Source organism: Jaculus jaculus, chromosome 10 (assembly GCF_020740685.1).
Source record: "Jaculus jaculus isolate mJacJac1 chromosome 10, mJacJac1.mat.Y.cur, whole genome shotgun sequence".
In the NCBI taxonomy this organism is placed as follows: Eukaryota; Metazoa; Chordata; class Mammalia; order Rodentia; family Dipodidae; genus Jaculus; species Jaculus jaculus.
In genome coordinates this window covers 109,572,874-109,585,093 of record NC_059111.1, presented here as the reverse complement: position 1 = coordinate 109,585,093, position 12,220 = coordinate 109,572,874, and the positions used below count along the sequence as shown (strand labels likewise).

The 12,220-nt window shown below is 46.9% G+C and overlaps 6 non-coding genes across 6 annotated transcripts; 3 read left to right on the top strand and 3 right to left on the bottom strand.

Annotated features, from left to right (window-relative positions):
- Positions 1–912: 912 nt before the first annotated feature.
- On the bottom strand, positions 913–984 carry Trnac-gca. The gene has a single exon. It is a non-coding gene; the product is annotated as a tRNA-Cys (tRNA).
- An 882-nt stretch (positions 985–1,866) lies between these two features.
- On the top strand, positions 1,867–1,938 carry Trnac-gca. Its single transcript has one exon. It is a non-coding gene; the product is annotated as a tRNA-Cys (tRNA).
- Positions 1,939–5,820: 3,882 nt separating this feature from the next.
- Positions 5,821–5,892, bottom strand: Trnac-gca. Its single transcript has one exon. It is a non-coding gene; the product is annotated as a tRNA-Cys (tRNA).
- An 882-nt stretch (positions 5,893–6,774) lies between these two features.
- Trnac-gca lies at positions 6,775–6,846 on the top strand. The gene has a single exon. It is a non-coding gene; the product is annotated as a tRNA-Cys (tRNA).
- Positions 6,847–10,879: 4,033 nt separating this feature from the next.
- Positions 10,880–10,951, bottom strand: Trnac-gca. The gene has a single exon. It is a non-coding gene; the product is annotated as a tRNA-Cys (tRNA).
- An 884-nt stretch (positions 10,952–11,835) lies between these two features.
- On the top strand, positions 11,836–11,907 carry Trnac-gca. The gene has a single exon. It is a non-coding gene; the product is annotated as a tRNA-Cys (tRNA).
- The last annotated feature ends 313 nt before the right edge of the window (positions 11,908–12,220 follow it).

Here is a 12,220-nt window from a genome sequence, read left to right as displayed (position 1 = left end):
TCCCTGCCTCCATAACTGTGCCTCTTACAGAAGGTAACGTATGTCACTCTTATGTAGTGTATGCCACTCTCGCATAGCGCATGTTACCCTTACATAGGGGTATGCCAATCTTACATAGTACAGTGTATGTCATTCTTATGTAGTGTGCGCCATTCTTTAGTAGTGTATGCCAATCTTACATAGGGTAGGTCATTCTTACATAGGGGTAGGTCTTTGGTCAAACAGAAGGCTTTGCCTGTTGGCTGGATAATTTTATAGGTTCAACTTGGTCGTCATGGTGCCAAGATGATAGGGCACACACCAATGGATATGATGCTGTGAAGCTATTTTTTTTAAGGTGTTACAGTCAGCTTCACATTGCTGGTAGAAATCACCTGACCAAGAGCAGCTTGTGGGAAAGAGATGTTGATTTGGGTTTACAGGCTGGAGGGGGGAAGCTCCATGAGTCAGAGGAAAACAATGGCATGAGCAGAGGGAGGACATCACCCCTGGCCACCATAAGGTGGACCATAGCAACAGGAGAGTGTGCCAAACAGTGGCATGGGGAAACTGGCTATAATACCCATAAACCTGCACCCAACAATACACTGCCTCTAGGAGGCGTTAATTCCCAAATCCCCATCAGCTGGGAACCTAGTTTTTGAGGGACACCTGAATCAAACCACCACCAAAGGTGTGGCTCACACTTCAATCAGTAAACTTTAAATAAAACTCATGAACCCCCATAAGGTGGGTGGGTTTCTTGCATCAGTTAAAGTCTTGGCAGTAAAGACTGCCTTCCCTGAGGAGGATGGAATTCAGCTTGTTCAGACTCCAGCTGCCATATCACCTCTTCCTGTGCTCCATCCCCTGAGAATGCTCTTACATCCTGTGAGGCTAAATGCACCTTCCTGTTCCTGAAGGAAAAAACGTAGGGGGCACCTGGATTTGAACCAGGGACCTCTTGATCTGCAGTCAAATGCTCTGCCCCTGAGCTATACCCCCACCTGCTTATACATGTCTAATAAGCACTCTAAAGTGCATGGTTACTACCTGACTGTCACTGGCCTGACATTGCACTTGCTGGTACTTTGCCATTATCTGCTTCTGTCCATGAGGCACAGCCCTGAACCACCTCTGCTACCTGACTGTCACCTCCTATTGGGATTGCACACCCTCCCGCCCTAGTTCTCTGCTGAACCCCGGGCTTTATAGCCTGGAGTTTTACAGCTAAACATCCTTCAGAACCACCTCAAAGAGCCAAACTCAGAAAGCTGTCTGCCCAGTTAACGTTTGAAGGTAGACTGGTACGTGGCTGAACAGAACCACCATCTCAGTTCCCAGCTGAGAACTCCTCAAGTAGACACTGAAAAGGGTACCAGGGTAAGGATTGTCTAACAAGCCGAGCTGGAGATTCTTTCTCGCTGACAGTTTGAGCTACTGATGACACCGCTCCCTTTCAGGTATATAGATGTGGGCACTATGAACCCCGTAAAACCACGCCCAAACCAAACATGGGCTGAAGGGCCTCTGTGTCCAGATGGTCTGGCATGACCAGGCTCCCTTTACCTCTTTCTTCTTCCCTCTGCTTTCCCATTTGTAGAACCCTTCAGGGTGTCATTTAGGTATCCTGTAGAAAGGCTCAAACCCACTGCAATGTGAGGGCATAGGACAGAGGTTGACACTGTGTCAGTGTGGAAGGAAAGGCCTTCAGGTGACAAAATCTTGAACCAGAGACCACTTGATGGCAGTCATATGTTCTCTTCTGAATTATTCCCACCATCTGGTTTTACTGTTGGAATTTACACTCTTTGTCAAAGTTGCCACAGTTTCATTGGGTTGTGGCCATGCACGCTTAGAGTGCTTATTAGACATTTATAAGCAGCTGGGGGTATAGCTCAGGGGTAGAGCATTTGACTGCAGATCAAGAGGTCCCTGGTTCAAATCCAGGTGCCCCCTACCTTTTCCATCAAGGAACACAAGGTGAGTCTGTATCCTATGACTGGAGGTTAGTTCTTCATTGGCTCCATCCTGGGGAGACGGGTGCGTTGTTATTTCTTTATTTCTAATATTTGTGGGAATGGGCTGACTTCCCTCAGACAGACCTCTACTTGACCTTGAACACACCCTATCTTTCCCTATGGATCTATCCCAAGATTCTAGAAAACTCTGCCCAGCTGCCTCCTCCTCAGCACCCTCGACTTGGAGAGTCATTTTGGAAATGGCGTCATGCTTCTCCTTTCCTACTAGTACGTGTTATAATTTTTTTTTTTTTTTTTTTAGAAAGAGAGAGAGAGAGAGATACAGAGAGAGAGAGAATGGCCACTACAATTGAACTCCAGGTGCTTTTGCCACCTAGTGGGCATATGTGATCTTGTGGTTGCCTTACCTTCATGAGTCTACAGAGTCCAACATGGGTCCCTTGGCTTAGCAGATAAAAGCCTTAACCACAAAGCCATCTCTTCAGCCCACTCCTGAAATTTTGTCATTTCGGATCCCCTTTTATCCTGTTCTCTCTCTACCTCACTATCCCTGACTTCATATTCACATTCTCAGGTACATTTCTGTTTCTCACTCATAGTTCACCTTTAAACCTCTTCTTTTATAGTGTACTGTAAATTTTATCGATTCTATTTTTTCCAATCAGTCTGTCTTTTATTTTGATTTCATGATGTTTTCTTCCAATTATGATGGTCTTGTGCAGGTAGTGTCAGGCACTGTGAGGTCATGGATATCCAGGCCATTTTGTGTCTGGGAGGAACACATTGCAAGGAGTCCTACCCTTTCTTTGGCTCTTACATTCTTTCCGCCACTTCTTCCACATTAGACCCTGAGCCTTGGACGGTGTGATAGAGATATTCAAGTACTCAGCACTCCGGTCACTTCTTTCAAGCACCATGATGCCTCTGAGACATCCCAGGGTCACTGCCATATGAAAAGAGAAGATTCTGCACTCAAAATGAGAGTAGAATTAATATAAGGGTATGAACATTAAGACAAGTGCGTACTGGGCAGTTTGATGAGCATAGAATATACATTTAGCCAGATAGCAGCAGATGTTACAACCCGAGGGCTCACAACTACCCCTGTTTTAAGTTTTCAGTATCAGGGCTGTATTCCCTACATGGAGCAGGCCTCCAGTCCAATTAGAGGGCAGTTGGTTTCCACCATGACAGGTGTGCCACTATTGCACCCATTAGCTCATTTGGCCAGGCTGGCCAAATATAAGGCTGGCAGTGTCCACTGTTGAGTATCTTCACTGGTGTTTTCTCTTTCTCCCATTGAACTGCCTGCAGAATGGCATCTTCCAGCTTTCTCTCAGCTGGTCTACATGGAGGAGGTTATCAGCTCAGTTCCAGCAGGATTTCTCAGTGGCCTTGCAGCCCAAGTATAAGGATTATCCACCAATAGGGTGTTACCATCTATTCCTGGTGGGAAACCAAGGGCCTTGGCAATGCCTATAATGTTTGGTGGGTATCAGGGACCTCTCTGGCCAACAACTCACTGGAGGTTATCCCATCCCTGGCACTGAAAATTTCTAGCAACAATCTATGGCTCCTGAGTGTTCCATTGTCAAAAAAGTAGGTTTCCATATAATTTATTTATAGCCTCTTAGATTTTGATAATCCTCCCGCCACCTTTCCTTTACTCAATCTCTTCCCCTGACCTCACTTGGATCCATTCTTATCTTAAGGAAGCTGACAACCCACGACCAACCAACTAGATGCCTTCTTTCAACCATGAGTTTGCAACCCTATTCCTCAGTGGCCCCTCATTTTTGGAGTCTCTTCTTTTGCCCTGTACACCCATCCTAGATTCCTTGATTAAGCTGCTACCTCCTCCTTCCCTCAGTCAGTACCTGATGGGTCCTGAGGGGCAAGTATGGGAATTCTTGGCTAGTCAGCCATCACCCTCCACACACAATAATGCTTTCCAAGTAATCATCCCAAAGTCCCGCTGTATCAACAGCACACGTCCATGCCCAAGGTCACCAAAGGGCTGGACTAGGATGGGCATGGATGGCTGTCCCTCAAGCTGTGGGTTCCTCTCTGCTTGTTTTCTTACCGTGATTGGAGTTCAAGGCTGTATTGTATGTTTTCATTCTGGGGTCTCTGCTGGAAAACAAGTAGCTCTCACGGGACGTTTTCATGGACATGGGAGGAATGTAAGAGGACAAGTCCAACTGTGTAAGCAGGCTCAGCCTCTGGTGTGCCACATCACCCTCCTCTGGATCTATGACTGTCACCCAACAGAGCCCAGGAGAACATATGCCACCTCTAATGGGAAGATCAGGAAAGGGAGATGGGAAGAACTGGGATTGACAGCTACATCTGCCATGTTTACCGTCTTGGCCAGACCTACATGCAGAATATACTCACGTCTACCCCAAGGGCTCTGGACCTCATCCACTCAGAGTCCAGCATTTTGTGATCTATGTTAACTCCTGGGGAGGCTTCTCTTGGCCCACCAAGAGACGAACTTTAACAACAAGATTTCTGTCCCGCCCTATCATGGTTTGAATAGATGGCCCCCAATATATTCAGTTTTTTGTTGGTTTGTAGTTTGCATCTGCAGCCACCTGGCTGGAGGTAGTGTCACTGGGCGGATCTTAAGGTGTTGTGGTGGGTTTGAGATTTCAATCTACAGATATGAAAAGTGTGCCTGGCTGGAGTTCCTCAAGTATGCTGTGCTGTGTGGTTTTTGGCTTTTGGCTTGTGCTTCTCTCTCTCTGCTTGGTCCTGTGAAAGCAGGCCAGCTTCTTCTGCCATTATGGAACTTCCCCCACCCCACCACCTCTGCAGCCTTCAGTAAATATCCCTGCTTCCACAACTGTGCCTCTTACAGAAGGCCTGTCACTCTTAGGTAACGTATGTCACTCTTATGTAGTGTATGTCACTCTCACATAGTGCATGTTACCCTTACATAGTGGTATGCCGATCTCACATAGTGCAGTGTATGTCATTCTTATGTAGTGTGCGCCATTCTTTAATAGTGTATGCCATTCTTACATAGCGTAGGTCATTCTTACATAGGGGTAGGTCTTTGGTCAAGCTGAAGGCATTTCCTGTTGGCTGGATAATTTTATAGGTTCAACTTGGTCGTCACGGTGCCAAAATAATAGGGCACACACCACTGGATATGATACTGTGAAGCCATTTTTTTAAGGCATTACAGTCAGGTTCACATTACTGGTAGAAATCACCTGACCAAGGGCAGCTTGTGAGAAAGAGAAGTTGAGGGAATTAACAATGGGATATTTTTTTATAATCATAGAAAATGTTAATAAAAATTTAAAAATTACAAAAAAGTAAAATAAAATAAAAAGGAAGAGATGTTGATTTTGGTTTAAAGGCAGGAGGTGGAAGCTCCAGATGGCAGGGAAAAACAATGGCATGAGCACAGGAAGGACATCACCACTGGCCACCACAAAGTGGACCATAGCAACAGGAGAGTGTGCCAAACAGTGGCATGGGGAAACTGGCTATAATACCCATAAACCTGCACCCAACAATACACTGCCTCTAGGAGGCGTTAATTCCCAAATCCCCATCAGCTGGGAACCTAGTTTTTGAGGGACACCTGAATCAAACCACCACCAAAGGTGTGGCTCACACTTCAATCAGTAAACTTTAAATAAAACTCATGAACCCCCATAAGGTGGGTGGGTTTCTTGCATCAGTTAAAGTCTTGGCAGTAAAGACTGCCTTCCCTGAGGAGGATGGAATTCAGCTTGTTCAGACTCCAGCTGCCATGTCACCTCTTCCTGTGCTCCATTCCCTGAGAATGCTCTTACATCCTGTGAGGCTAAATACACCTTCCTATTCCTGGAGGAAAAAACATAGGGGGCACCTGGATTTGAACCAGGGACCTCTTGATCTGCAATCAAATGCTCTACCCCTGAGCTATACCCCCACCTGCTTATACATCTCTAATAAGCACTCTAAAGTACATGGTTACTACCTGGCTGTCATTGGCCTGACCTGTGCATTTGCTGGTACTTTGCCATTATCTGCTTCTGTCTGTGAGGCACAGCCCTGAACCACCTCTGCGACCTGACTGCCACCTCCTCATGGGCTTGCACACCCTCCCGCCCTAGTTCTCTGCTGAGCCCCGGGCTTTATGGCCTGGAGTTTTATAGCTAAACATCCTTCAGAACCACCTCAAAGAGCCAAACTCAGAAAGCTGTCTGCCCAGTTAACATTTGGAGGTAGACTGGGGCCTGGCTGAACAGAGCCACAATCTCGGTTCCCAGCCAAGAACTCCTCAAGCATTCCTGGAAAGGGTGCCAGGGTGAGGTTTGTCTAACAAGCCCAGCAGGGGATTCTGTCTCGCTGACTGTTGGAGCTACTGACGACACCGCTCCCTTCCAGGTATAGATGCAGGCACTATGAACCCCGTAAAACCACGCCCAAACCAAACATGGGCGGAAGGGCTTCTGTGTCCAGATGGTCTGGCATGACCAGGCTCCCTTTACCTCTTTCTTCTTTTCTCTGTTTTCCCATTTGTAGAACCCTTCAGTGTGTCAGACCTAGGTATCCTGTAGAAAGGCTCCAACCCACTGTAAAGTGAGGGCATAGGACAGAGGTTGACACCGTGTCAGTGTGGAAGGAAAGGCCTTCAGGTGACAACATCGTGTACCAGAGACCGCTTGATGGCAGTCATATGCTCTCTTCTGAATTATACCCACCATCTGGTTTTACTGTTGGAATTTACACTCTTTGTCTAAGTTGCCACAGTCTCGTCGGTGTGTGGCCATGCACGCTTAGAGTGCTTATTAAACATTTATAAGTAGGTGGGGGTATAGCTCAGGGGTAGAGCATTTGACTGCAGATCAAGAGGTCCCTGGTTCAAATCCAGGTGCCCCCTAACTTTTCCATCAAGGAACACAAGGTGAGTCTGTATCCTATGACTGGAGGTTAGTTCTTCATTGGCTCCATCTGGGGAGACGCGTGCGTTGTTATTTCTTTATTTCTCCAATTAGTGGGAATGGACTGACCTCCCTCAGCCAGACCTCTACCTCACCTTGAACACACCCTATCTTTCGCTATGGATCTATCCCAAGATTCTAGAAACCTTCTCTGCCCAGCTGCCTCCTCCTCAGCACCCCTGACTTTGAGAGTCATTTTGGAAATGGAGCATTGCTTCTCCTTTCCTCCTAGGACCTGTTATAATTTTTTTTTTTTGAAAGAGAGAGAGAGAGAGAGAGAGAGAGAGAGAGAATGAACAGCCACTACAGTTGAACTCCAGATGCTTTCGCCACCTTGTGGGCATACGCGACCTTGTGGTTTGCCTTACCTTCATGAGTCTGCAGAGTCCAACATGGGTCTTTTGCCTTAGCAGATAAAAGCCTTAACCACAAAGCCATCTCTTCAGCCCACTCCTGAAATATTGTGGTTTCAGATCTCCTTTTATCCTGTTCACTCTCCACCTCACTCTCACTGACTTCATATTCACATTTTCAGGTACATTTCTGTTTCTCACTCATAGTTCACCTTTAACCCTCTTATTTTATAATGTACTGTAAATTTTATCCATTCTTTTTTTTTTTCAATAAGCCTGTCCTTTATTTTGATTTCATGATGTTTTCTTCCTATTATGACGGTCTTGTGCAGGTAGTGTCAGGCACTGTGAGGTCATGGGTATCCAGGCCATTTTGTGTCTGATGTGAACACGTTGTAAGGAGTCCTACCTTTCTTTCTCTTCCATTCTTTCCACCATGTATTCTGCATTAGATCCTGATTCTTGGAAGGTGTGATGGAGATATTCAAGTACTGAGCACTCTGGTCACTTCTTTCCAGCACCATGATGCCTCTGAGTCATCCCAAGGTCACTGCCATATGAAATGAGAAGATTCTGTACCCAAAACGAGAGTAGAATTAATATAAGGGTATGAACATTATGAGAAGAGCTTACTGGGTTGTTTGATGAGCATAGTATATACATTTAGCCAGACAGGAGCAGATGTTACTCCCCTAGGGCTCATGACTACCCCTGTTTTAAGGTTTGAGTATCAGTGATGTATTCCCTCCATGCAGCAGGCCTCCAGTCCAATTAGAGGGCAGTTGGTTTCCACCATGACAGACATGCCACTATTGCACCCATTAGCTCATTTGGCCTGGCTGGCCAAATATAAGGTTTGCAGTGTCCACTATTGAGTATCTTCACTAGTGTTTTCTCTTTCTCCCATCGAACTGCATGTAGAATGGCTTCTTCCAGCTTTCTGTCAGCTGGTCTACATGGAGGAGGTTATCAGCTCAGTTCCAGCAGGATTTCTCAGTGGCCTTGCAGCCCAAGTATGTGGACTCTTCAGCAATAGGGTGTTACCATCTATTCCTGGTGGGAAACCAAGGGCCTCAGCAATGACCTATAATATTTGGGGGGCATCAGGGACCTCCCTGGGCAACAACTCACTGGAGGTTATCACATCCCTGGCACTGAAAATTTTCTAGCAACAATCTATGGCTCCTGAGTGTTCCATTGTCCAAAAAAGTAGGTCTCCATATAATTTACTTATAGCCTCTTAGATTTTGAATAGCCCTCCCTCCACCTTTCCTTTACTCAATCTCTTCCCCTGACCTCACTTGGATCCATTTTTATCTTATGGAAGCTGGCAACCCACGACCAACCATCTAGATGCCTTCTTTCAGCCATGAGTTTGCAACCCTATTCCTCAGCAGGCCCTCATTCTTGGAGTCTCTTCTTCTGCCCTGTACACCCATCCTTGATTCCTTGCTTAAGCTGCTACCTCCTCCTTCTCTCAGTTGGTACCTGATGGGTCCTGAGGGCCAAGTATGGGGACTCATGGCTAGTCAGCCATCACCCTCCACACACAATAATGCTTTCCAAGTAATCATCCCAAAGTCCTGCTATATCAACAGCACACGTCCATGCCCAAGGGCACCAAAGAGCTGGACTAGGATGGGCACGGATGGCTCTGCCTCAAGCTGTGGGTCCCTCTCTGCTTGTTTTCTTACCGTGATTGGAGTTCAAGACTGTATTGCACGTTTTCATTCTGGGGTCTCTGCTGGAAAACAAATAGCTGGCAGGGGACATTTTCATGGACATGGGAGGAATGTAAGAGGACAAGCCCAACTGCTGAAGCAGGCTCAGCCTCTGGTGTGCCACATCACCCTCCTCTGGATCTAAGACTGTCACCCAACAGAGGCCAGGAGAACATATGCCATTTCTAATGGGAAGATCTGGAAAGGGAGATGGGAAGAACTGGGATTGACAGCTACGCCTGCCATGTTTACCGTCTTGGCCAGACCTACGTGCAGAATATACTCATGTCTACCCCAAGGGCTCTGGACCTCATCCACTCAGAGTCCAGCATTTTGTGATCTATGTTAACTCCTGGGGAGGCTTCTCTTGGCTCACCAAGAGATGAACTTTAACAACAAGATTTCTGTTCCGCCCTATCATGGTTTGAATAGATGGCCCCCAATATATTCAGTTTTTTGTTGGTTTGTAGTTTGCATCTGCAGCCTCCTGGCTGAAGGTAGTGTCACTGGGTGGATCTTAAGGTGTTGTGGTGGGTTTGAGATTTCAATCTACAGATATAAAAAGTGTGCCTGGCTGGAGTTCCTCAAGTATGCTGTGCTGTGTGGTTTTTGGCTTTTGCCTTGTGCTTCTCTCTCTCTGCTTGGTCTTGTGAGAGCAGGCCAGCTTCTTCTGCCACTTTGGTACTCCCCCCACCCCGCCACCTCTGCAGCCTTCAGTAAATATCCCTGCTTCCACAACTGTGCCTCTTACAGAAGGCCTATCACTCTTAGGTAACGAATGTCACTCTTATGTAGTGTATGTCACTCTCGCATAGCGCATGTTCTACCCTTACATAGGGGTATGCCGATCTCACATCGTACAGTGTATGTCATTCTTACGTAGTGTGCGCCATTCTTTAGTAGTGTATGCCATTCTTACAGAGGCTAGGTCATTCTTACATAGGGGTAGGTGTTTGGTGAAGCTGAAGGCATTGTCTGTTGGTTGGATAATTTTATAGGGTCAACTTGGTCGTCATGGTGCCAAAATGATAGGGCACACACCACTGGATATGATGCTGTGAAGCCATTTTTTTTTAAGGCGTTAAAGTCTGGTTCACATTTCTGGTAGAAATCACCTGATCAAGAGCAGCTTGTGAGGGCTGGAGAGATGGCTTAGCGGTTAAGTGCTTGCCTGTGAAGCCTAAGGACCCTGGTTTGAGGCTCGGTTCCCCAGGTCCACGTTAGCCAGATGTACAAGGGGGTGCACGCGTCTGGAGTTCGTTTGCAGAGGCTGGAAGCCCTGGCGCGCCCATTCTCTCTCTCTCCCTCTATCTGTCTTTCTCTCCGTCTGTCACTTTCAAATAAATAAATAAATTTAAAAAAAAAAAAGAGCAGCTTGTGAGAAAGAGATGCTGATTTTGGTTCACAGGCTGTAGGGGGAAGCTCCACGATGGCAGGGAAAAACAATGGCATGAGCAGAGGGAGGACATCACCCCTGGCCACCATAAGGTGGACCATAGCAACAAGAGAGTGTGCCAAACAGTGTCATGGGGAAACTGGCTATAATACCCATAAACCTGCCCCCAACAATACACTGCCTCCAGGAGGCATTAATTCCAAAATCCCCATCAGCTGGGAACCTAGTTTTTGAGGGACACCTGAATCAAACCACCACCAAAGGTGTGGTTCACACTTCTATCAATAAACTTAAAATAAAACTCATGAACCCCCATTAGGAGGGTGGGTTTCTTGCATCAGTTAAAATCTTGGGAGTAAAGACTGCCTTCCCTGAGGAGGATGGAATTCAGCTTGTTCAGACTCCAGCTGCCATGTCACCTCTTCCTGTGTTCCATCCCCTGAGACTGTTCTTACATCCTGTGAGGCTAAATACACCTTCCTGTTCCTGGAGGAAAAAACGTAGGGGGCACCTGGATTTGAACCAGGGACCTCTTGATCTGCAGTCAAATGCTCTACCCCTGAGCTATACCCCCACCTGCTTATACATCTCTAATAAGCACTCTAAAGTGCATGGTTACTACCTGGCTGTCACTGGCCTGAACTGTGCACTTGCTGGTACTTTGCCATTATCTGCTTCTGTCTGTGAGACACTGCCCTGCACCACCTCTGCTACCTGACTGCCACCTCCTCATGGGCTTGCACACCCTCCCGCCCTAGTTCTCTGCTGAGCCCCGGGCTTTGTGGCCTGGAGTTTTATAGCTAAACATCTTTCAGAACCACCTCAAAGAGCCAAACTCAGAAAGCTGTCTACCCAGTTAACATTTGGAGGTAGACTGGGGCCTGGCTGAACAGAGCCACAATCTTGGTTCCCAGCCAAGAACTCCTCAAGCAGACCCTGGAAAGGGTATCAGGGGTGGGCTTTGTCTAACAAGCCCAGCCGGGAATTCTGCCTTGCTGACAATTGGAGCTACTGATGACACTGCTCCCTTCCAGGGATAGATGCGGGCACTATGAACCCCGTAAAACCATGACCAAACCAAACATGGGCGGAAGGGCCCCTGTGTCCAGATGGTCTGGCATGACCAGGCTCCCTTTTCCTCTTTCTTCTCCCCTCTTCTTTTCCATTTGTAGAACCCGTCAGTGTGTCAGACATAGGTATCCTGGAGAAAGGCTCCAACCCACTGTAAAGTGAGGGCATAGGACAGAGGTTGACACCGTGTCAGTGTGGAAGGAAAGGCCATCAGGTGACAAAATCTTGAACCAGAGACCGCTTGATGGCAGTCATATGCTCTCTTCTGTATTATACCCACCATCTGGTTTTACTGTTGGAATTTACACTCTTTGTCAAAGTTGCCACAGTTTCATTGGGTTGTGGCCATGCACGCTTAGAGTGCTTATTAGACATTTATAAGCAGGTGGGGGTATAGCTCAGGGGTAGAGCATTTGACTGCAGATCAAGAGGTCCCTGGTTCAAATCCAGGTGCCCCCTACCTTTTCCATCAAGGAACACAAGGTGAGTCTGTATCCTAGGACTGGATGTTAGTTCTTCATTGGCTCCATCCTGGGAGACGGGTGCGTTGTTATTTCTTTATTTCTAATATTTGTGGGAATGGGCTGACTTCCCTCAGACAGACCTCTACTTGACCTTGAACACACCCTATCTTTCCCTATGGATCTATTCCAAGATTCTAGAAACCTTCTCTGCCCAGCTGCCTCCTCCTCAGCACCCTCAACTTGGAGAGTCATTTTGGAAATGGCGTCACGCTTCTCCTTTCCTCCTGGGACCTGTTATATATATATAT